Source organism: Columba livia, chromosome 10 (genome assembly GCF_036013475.1).
Source record: "Columba livia isolate bColLiv1 breed racing homer chromosome 10, bColLiv1.pat.W.v2, whole genome shotgun sequence".
Classification (NCBI taxonomy): domain Eukaryota; kingdom Metazoa; phylum Chordata; class Aves; order Columbiformes; family Columbidae; genus Columba; species Columba livia.
In genome coordinates, this window is record NC_088611.1 from 23,061,099 (window position 1) to 23,068,370 (window position 7,272).

Sequence of the window (7,272 nt, forward strand, 5' to 3'; positions counted from 1 at the left end):
GACGGCCATCGTGCCATTTTATTCCTAAAAACTGGATCTCTCGTGCAGGTCCCTTGACCTTGCTTCGTTTTATGGCAAAACCAGCATCCAAAAGAATCTGAATTATTCTCTCACCTTTCTCGAAGACTTCTTTCGCCGTGTCGCCCCATACGATGACGTCGTCAATATATTGCAGGTGTTCTGGAGCTTTACCTTGCTCCAGCGTGGTCTGGATCAGTCCATGGCAGATGGTAGGACTGTGTTTCCACCCCTGGGGCAAGCGATTCCACGTGTACTGGATGCCTCTCCAGGTGAAAGCAAACTGCGGCCTGCACTCTGCTGCTACAGGAATAGAGAAAAATGCATTAGCAATGTCAATTGTAGCATACCACTTAGCTGCCTTTGACTCCAGTTCAAATTGCAGTTCTAGCATGTCCGGCACAGCAGCACTCAGTGGTGGTGTAACTTCATTCAGGCCACGATAGTCTACAGTTAGTCTCCACTCGTCACTAGACTTACGCACTGGCCAGATTGGGCTGTTAAAAGGTGAGCGAGTCTTACTGATCACACCCTGGCTTTCCAATTGACGGATCAACTTCTGGATCGGAATCAAAGAGTCTCGGTTGGTGCGCTATTGCCGACGATGCACCGTCGTGGTAGCAATTGGCACCTGCTGATCGTCAACCATCAGCAGTCCTACAACAGAAGGATCATCTGAAAGACCAGGCAAATCAGACAGCTGTTCAATTTTCTCAGTGTCCACAGCTGCTATACCAAATGCCCACCTATACCCTTTTGGGTCCTTAAAATACCCTCTCCTGAGGTAGTCTATGCCAAGGATGCACGGAGCATCTGGACCAGTCACAATGGGATGCTTTTGCCAGTTTTTTCCAGTTAGGCTCATTTCAGCCTCTACAACAGTCAGTTCCTGGGATCCCCCAGTCACTCCAACAATATTGATGGATTGCGTTCCTTTATAATTAGAAGGAATTATTGTGCACTGAGCACCAGTGTCCACTAAAGCTTTGTACTCCTGGGGGTGTGTTGTACCAGGCCATAGTATTTGTACAGTCCAATATACTCTGTTATCCCTTTCCTCCACCTGGTTGGAGGCAGGGCACCTCTAATTTCTGTTTTGCACAGTCTCTGGGTGTGAATTAGAGGTTCCTTCAAGAGCATCAGAATCTCTTCTGCTCCTTTTGTAAACTGGAGCAGCCACCTTCCTAGGAGTTTTTCCTTTTATCTCACGTACTCGTTCCTGAAGTTCTGAGGTCGGTCTTCCATGCCACTTATTCATGTTTTCTCCCTGCTCATGTAGGAAGAACCACAGTGAACCTCTTTTTGTGGGCTGCCTCTGTCCTCTCTCTCGAGATTGGAAACGCCTTTTCCTAATAGCTGAAACATAGGTTTGTGCAGGTCGTGAATGGTATGTGTCTTCGCTGAGTTCTTTGATTTCTTGCAATATCTTTTCAAACCGGTCATCAGATTTTTCACACAGTTTCTCTACAGCGGAGACACAAGCCCGTAGAGAACCAGCAAGGCTGTCCTCAAAGTTCCGAAGCTGCTCAATCACTTCATTAATCTCTTGTTGACCTCTAGCTGACCAGACCATTCCTGCCAATGACTTAGCATATGCAGGGGGTGCACTTTGTACAAATCTGCGCCACAGAGATCGTGTACAATTGATTCTATCTGGGTCTGTCCCCTCTTGGTTGTCTGATCCAAAATAGATGATCTCTCGCACAGCTAATTCTCTCAGGAACTGAATACCTCTCTCCATAGTATTCCATTTCCCTAACTTGGATATACAATCTTCCTTGTAGGGAAATCTTACTTTCATAGCTGCCAGGAGTCGGGTCCAGAGACTAGTGGCATTAGACTCTCTTGAAATTGCCCTATCAATGGTGGAATCTCTTGACAGAGATCCCAGCTGCCTGGCTTCACCACCTTCCAATTCAATTGTTTCTGCCCCATTGTCCCAGCATCGGAGCAGCCAGGTTAAAATATTCTCGCCTTCACGGCGACTAAAGTCTTTTCTCATATCTCTCAGCTCACCTGGAGAAAAGGACCGAGTGGTGGTCACTTCATCTCCTCCCTGTCCTGATGATGCACCTTGGGTTGATGTTGGCCCTGTGCCATCATCTGCTGCACGGGTAGTCTTTCTAGTGACTTTCTTACAACCAGCAACTGATGCTGATATGGGTTTACCATCATTTGATTTATTTCCAGAGTCTGAATGACTGTCACAGTGGTTACAGCAGCAACAGTGCCCAGTGTGTGAAGAAGGGGGGGCTGCCTTGTTAGCCTTTGAGGCTGGAGAAGTAATGTTATCTGCAGCGCCCTTGGCAGAGGAACTCTGCGGAGGAGCTGTAGCTTCAGCCTGCGAAGCCGCCGTTGCGGGGGCAGTGGCTGCAGCGGCAGCTTTGGCTGTTTTGCTCTTTCTCGAGCGGCTCGGAGTGCTTTTTGCTAAAGCTTCCGAAGACGCACCGCAAATCTCAGGACAACAAAGAGACGCAAACCTCCTGTTGAACGCCATTTCTCTTAACAGAAGCACAAACTGACACACATTCAGCAAACCAGATAACACCATCACAGTTCTATCAAAACTCCAAGGATATTCAAAGTTCTCTAAAACATTTGTGAACTATCCTAGCGAAAAAACGAAAGTATTGTTAGTCAGCCTTTCTAAAGATTCGCCTGACCAATTAGCAAACACAGAGCCGTACTGCTCTTTAATCTCTCCTGGAGGCTTTTCAAGGTAGAGCAGAAGCGAGTAGAAATTCATTAGCGGCTGCAGTATAATGAAATAAACCAGTGACAAACCACACAGTATCATCATGACCATTGTCCAGTTCCTTGTTGTTATATAATGAATACTTCGATTTAAAAAGAAAGCCCAACACAGATATGGAATCAGTGAGCACAGTGTAGAAAATAACTGATACAACTTATGCCATAACATCTTTAAATCAGTGTAATTCACTTTGCCTTAATACAACTAACTAATATCCAAAGCAAACAGACGCCCGAGTATCACAACTCTATGAGTTGGCACCGTGCCAAGAAAACTGAACGGTACGTCAGAGCAGTAGAAAAGCCAAAAATCTTCAAATTTACCCCTTTCTCGTGCCCCACGTTGGGCGCCAATTTATCTGTTGAGGGTTAAGATTGTGGGGTGACAATAAAACCCTGGCAGATGTATTGCTAACCCCCTCTCCCCCCCTCCCCACACTTCCCCCTCCCTCTCCCCCCTTTTCACTAAGGAGAGGCGATTGGCAGGAAAAGAAGCACAGAGTGAAGAGAGTTGGAAAAAAATTAAAGATGTTTTACTAATGCTACTAATAAGAATAGAGAAAATAATACAAAATATACAAAACCAATCTTGAAAGTCTCAGCAACTGCAGAGCCGGCACCTGAAGTCCTGGACTGGACTCTGCAGCCAATAGGAGCTGGATTCAGTCTGTCACTGGCCTCAGTTCGCAGGGACGACTAGCAAGGTCCTCTCCTAATGTCGGCCATAAGCAGAAGGGAAAAGGGAAAAGCACACGAGATCCTCGTGATCTCCCACTTTTATATGAAGTATTCACATGAATGGGATGTTATACACAGTTGGTCAGTTTCTTGCTCACTTGCTTCTCGTCGCCCCTCTCACGAGATGTCCATCTGTGCTTATCAATAAGTTTGCATTCCATTGCTAGGTTTACCAAAACATGTGTCTGGTTCTCCAGGAAAATGCAGTTAATATGAAGCTTTAGCTGACAGGCAAATTCACTGAAAGAGAAATTTTTTTTTTAGCAAAACCAGAACAGTGACGAAGGGGAAAGTGGCAACTTCCTGGTTTGTCCCAAGCACTACAGTTCTTTTGCTTCTCGCCGTCGTAGGCGTCACCAGCGCTGAGGGTTTGTGACGGCGCCAGCGGCAGGACACGCCGACCGGACCGCCCTGGAGCTCAGCAGGAGGTGGGTGTCGCGGACGGACTCGGCGTTTGCCCCGCGGCGCCGTGTGCCGGCGTGGCTTAGCGAGCGCGTGCTTTCTCGTGCTCCTGCAGGCGCTGAAGAGGAACCCGGCGACGCGGGAAGACGGCCGTTGGCGCACGTGGCGTTTTCCTCTGCCGAAGATGGGTTCGGTCCCTCGGCCCTCTGAAAGCTAAGTGGAGGCGCGAGGGCTGGGAAGGGGCCGGGAATGGCAGGGACGGGGGGTTTAGCTCTGCTAAGGGCAAGGGCCGTCCAGGAACCACGCCCTTGGCGCGGGTCAAGGGCCCGGGGACCTTTACCGTGCGATGCCAGCGTGTGCCGGGCCGGGCAGCTCCAGCCTGCGTCTGCGTTGTGGTGTAGTTCGGGAAGCCTGCCTTGCGCCTGTCAGCCGATCCTATTTTAGCTCGCGGGAAAGGGATTGGGGAACCACCTGGTGGGAATGCGAGTAGAGCAGCCCTGGCGGAATCTGATGAGCAGAGGCCATTGTATAAATTGGACAAGGAAGGAAAGGCTGCGGGCAAAGCGCGGTACTGCACCCGGCCGCCCCAACGCGGTGCCGCGGCGCGCCTCGGTGCTGCCGCCCTGTGGCGAAACTCGGGTACTGCAGCGCACGGCAAGGGGGGGGGCAGAGACGCCGATCGAGCCGCGGGGGTTCGCGGTCGGGTCTGTGCGTGCCGGTGTCCGTCCCCCCCGACGGGGGTCAGGTCCCCATTGGTGTGCAAACGACACCCCTCCCTCGATGGCTCCTTAGGAGGGTTAATCCCAGTCCTCGTTCTTTTGGCAGCGGCGGGTCTGTGACCTCGCGGGAAGCCCAGGCTGCTGCACAGAGCTCGTCGGGAGCGGGAGCCGCGGAGGCGGGGGGCCTCGACGAGCCAGAGCTGCGGCAGACGGAGGGGGCGCGCGCGCTGCCCGGGGGACGCGTCCGGCGGAGCCGGAGTGACCTGCGGCGGCAACGAGCGGGAGCCGCTCGGAGCTGGAGCGGCCGTTGGCCGCGCCTTCCCTGGGGAGGTGAGCGCGGGGAGCCCGGCCTCTCTCTCCCTCGGGGATTAAACCCGCGCCCGTCCGCGCCCTTCCCGGGGGCGGCGGCGAGGCGGGTTCCCCCGGCTCTCCCGGGGCGGCCCCGCTGCCGGGGGGCGCGGGCGAGGCGGCGGCAGCGCCTCCTCGGTGCCGGGGGGCGGAGGGGAGAGAGACCTGCCGGCCGGAGCCACGGGGCGCGCGGCCCCTCGGGCAGGGCGCTCCCGGTCTCTGGGCCGCAGGCCGGGGGCGGCAGACGGGTTCGGGTGCTCTGGCCTGCTTTTTAGCCAGCGCGGCCTTCTCCGCGCCGTGAAGAAAATCCCGCGCGGTCGATTCCGCTCGCCGCTCGGGAGATGCCGCGTCTCTGGGGCCGTGGACTGGGGAAGAACGTTTGCGAGTTGGAGGGCGCTACAAGATATTCCGCGGGGAAGCCGGAGAAGAGGCAAATTGGCTGCCAGCGGAGTTGCGTTCCTTCGGTTTAGGACGTTCAGCTTGTCCTTCCAGAGAAGGAGCAGTCGTGGGTAGGGCCGAGAGAGGCTTTTAGGCGCGTGATCGGAATTGGAGCCAAATGGCACTCGACGTTGCCGCCGTGGGTCTTGGCTTTCAGTGGTTTCCCCGCGGCTGCCTGGTGTTTGGGAGCTCGGAGCGGGCATTTTTTTTCCCCCAAGGAGAGGCTGTGCTTGAAACAGAACTTGCTTGAAGAAGACAGACGAGGCGGGTGAGGATGCAGAGCGGGCCAATCAGATCGCTCGGGAGGGCTGGAGGGGCGGAGCGCCGATAGGCGGGGAGAATGGCAATTGATGTGCGTAGGCAGCCAATGAGGTTGCCGGGGGGGCGGGCGTTGCGGTGTCCGTACTGCTCATGCCCAACTTGCGCAGTCCTCAGTCAGGTCCGACGCTGAGGCGGGCACCTGGGGGCGGAGCGCGGGAAGGAGCATCCAATAGGAGGACGGCGCGGCGGGGTGGAAAGCAGCCAATCAGAGCGCGCCGTCTCAATCCCGTTTGAACAGCTGCCTCCCTGGCAAACGCGTCCGTGGGGTCCCGGGGCGGGTAGCGGGAGTTAACGGGGAAACGGGGGTCGGGGCGAGGGAGGGGAGGCTGTGGAGCGCTCATTTTGGCCTCTCCGTCCCTTTTACCTCTCTCTCCCTCTCTCTGTGTCACCTTGTCTTGCTCCCTGTCCCTGTCTTTCTGTGATAAGCTGATCTGCTCTTTGCCCTTCTTTTTTTTTGTGGAATCACAGGCTCCTTCTGCTTGGAAAAGACACGTGCAGTTTTAAATTTGGGTTTGAATTCTAGGCTTTTTTTTCCCCATTAGCCTGGGGATGCAGAGCGGGCCAATCAGATGGCGCGGGAGGGCTGGAGGAGCGGAGCGCTGGTTGGCTGCCTAGGCACGTCAGTTACCATTCTGTCTGCCTATCAGATTGCCAGAGGGGCGGGCGTCGAGGGTTGGGTACTGCGCATGCCCTAAAGCTCGAGCGCTGATAGGCGGAGAGATGCTGATTGGCGTGCCGCCCGCAGCCAATGATGTTGCCGAAGAGGCGGGCGTTGCGGTGTCCCTACTGCGCATGCCCCACTGGCGAGCGCTGATAGGCGGCGAGAGAGGTGATTGACGTGTCCCAGGGAGCCAACCGGGATGCGGCAAGGGGCGGGAGCTGCGGTCTCCCTAGTGCGCATGCCCAAACCGCGAGCGCTGATAGGTCCGCGGTGTCTCGGGGCCGGGGCCGGGGTGGGGGGGACCGGGAGCGAACGGGAACGGGGGTCGGGGCGGCTGCGGAGCGCTCGCTGCGGCCGGCGCCCGGGCATCGGGAGGCGGGCGGCTCAGGGCCGCCCTTCGTGAGGTTTCTCGGAGGCGGCAGAAGGGCGGAGGGGAAGGAGGCGACAGCCGGGGACCTCCCGCCGCGGGCGTCTCCGGGGCGCGGCGGCTGTCGGTGCCCGCGGAGCCCGGCGGGACGGCGGGGGAGCGCGAGGGGAACGGAGCGGCGAAAGAGGCGGCAGGTGAGTGCGGCAGCGGCGAGGGTGACCGTGCCGTTGGAACGGGGGGAGCGGGAGGGGCCGGCGCGGCGCGGCGCGGAGGCGTTCGGTTCCGGTTCCCCCCCCCCCCAGCCCTTACGGCCGCGCTGGCGAAGCTGCTGGGAGGCGTGCGGTCCGGAGCCGCGTCTCCCTCCGGCGCAGCGCCCGTGCCCGGTGCGGCAGCCCCTCCGGGAGCGGCGCAGCCCCCGTCGGTCGCGGGGACGGTTACAAGCAGAGCTAAGGCGCGGTTGCGGGCGGGCTGGGTGGCGTGGCGAGCGGGGCGCCGCTTCGGCGGGA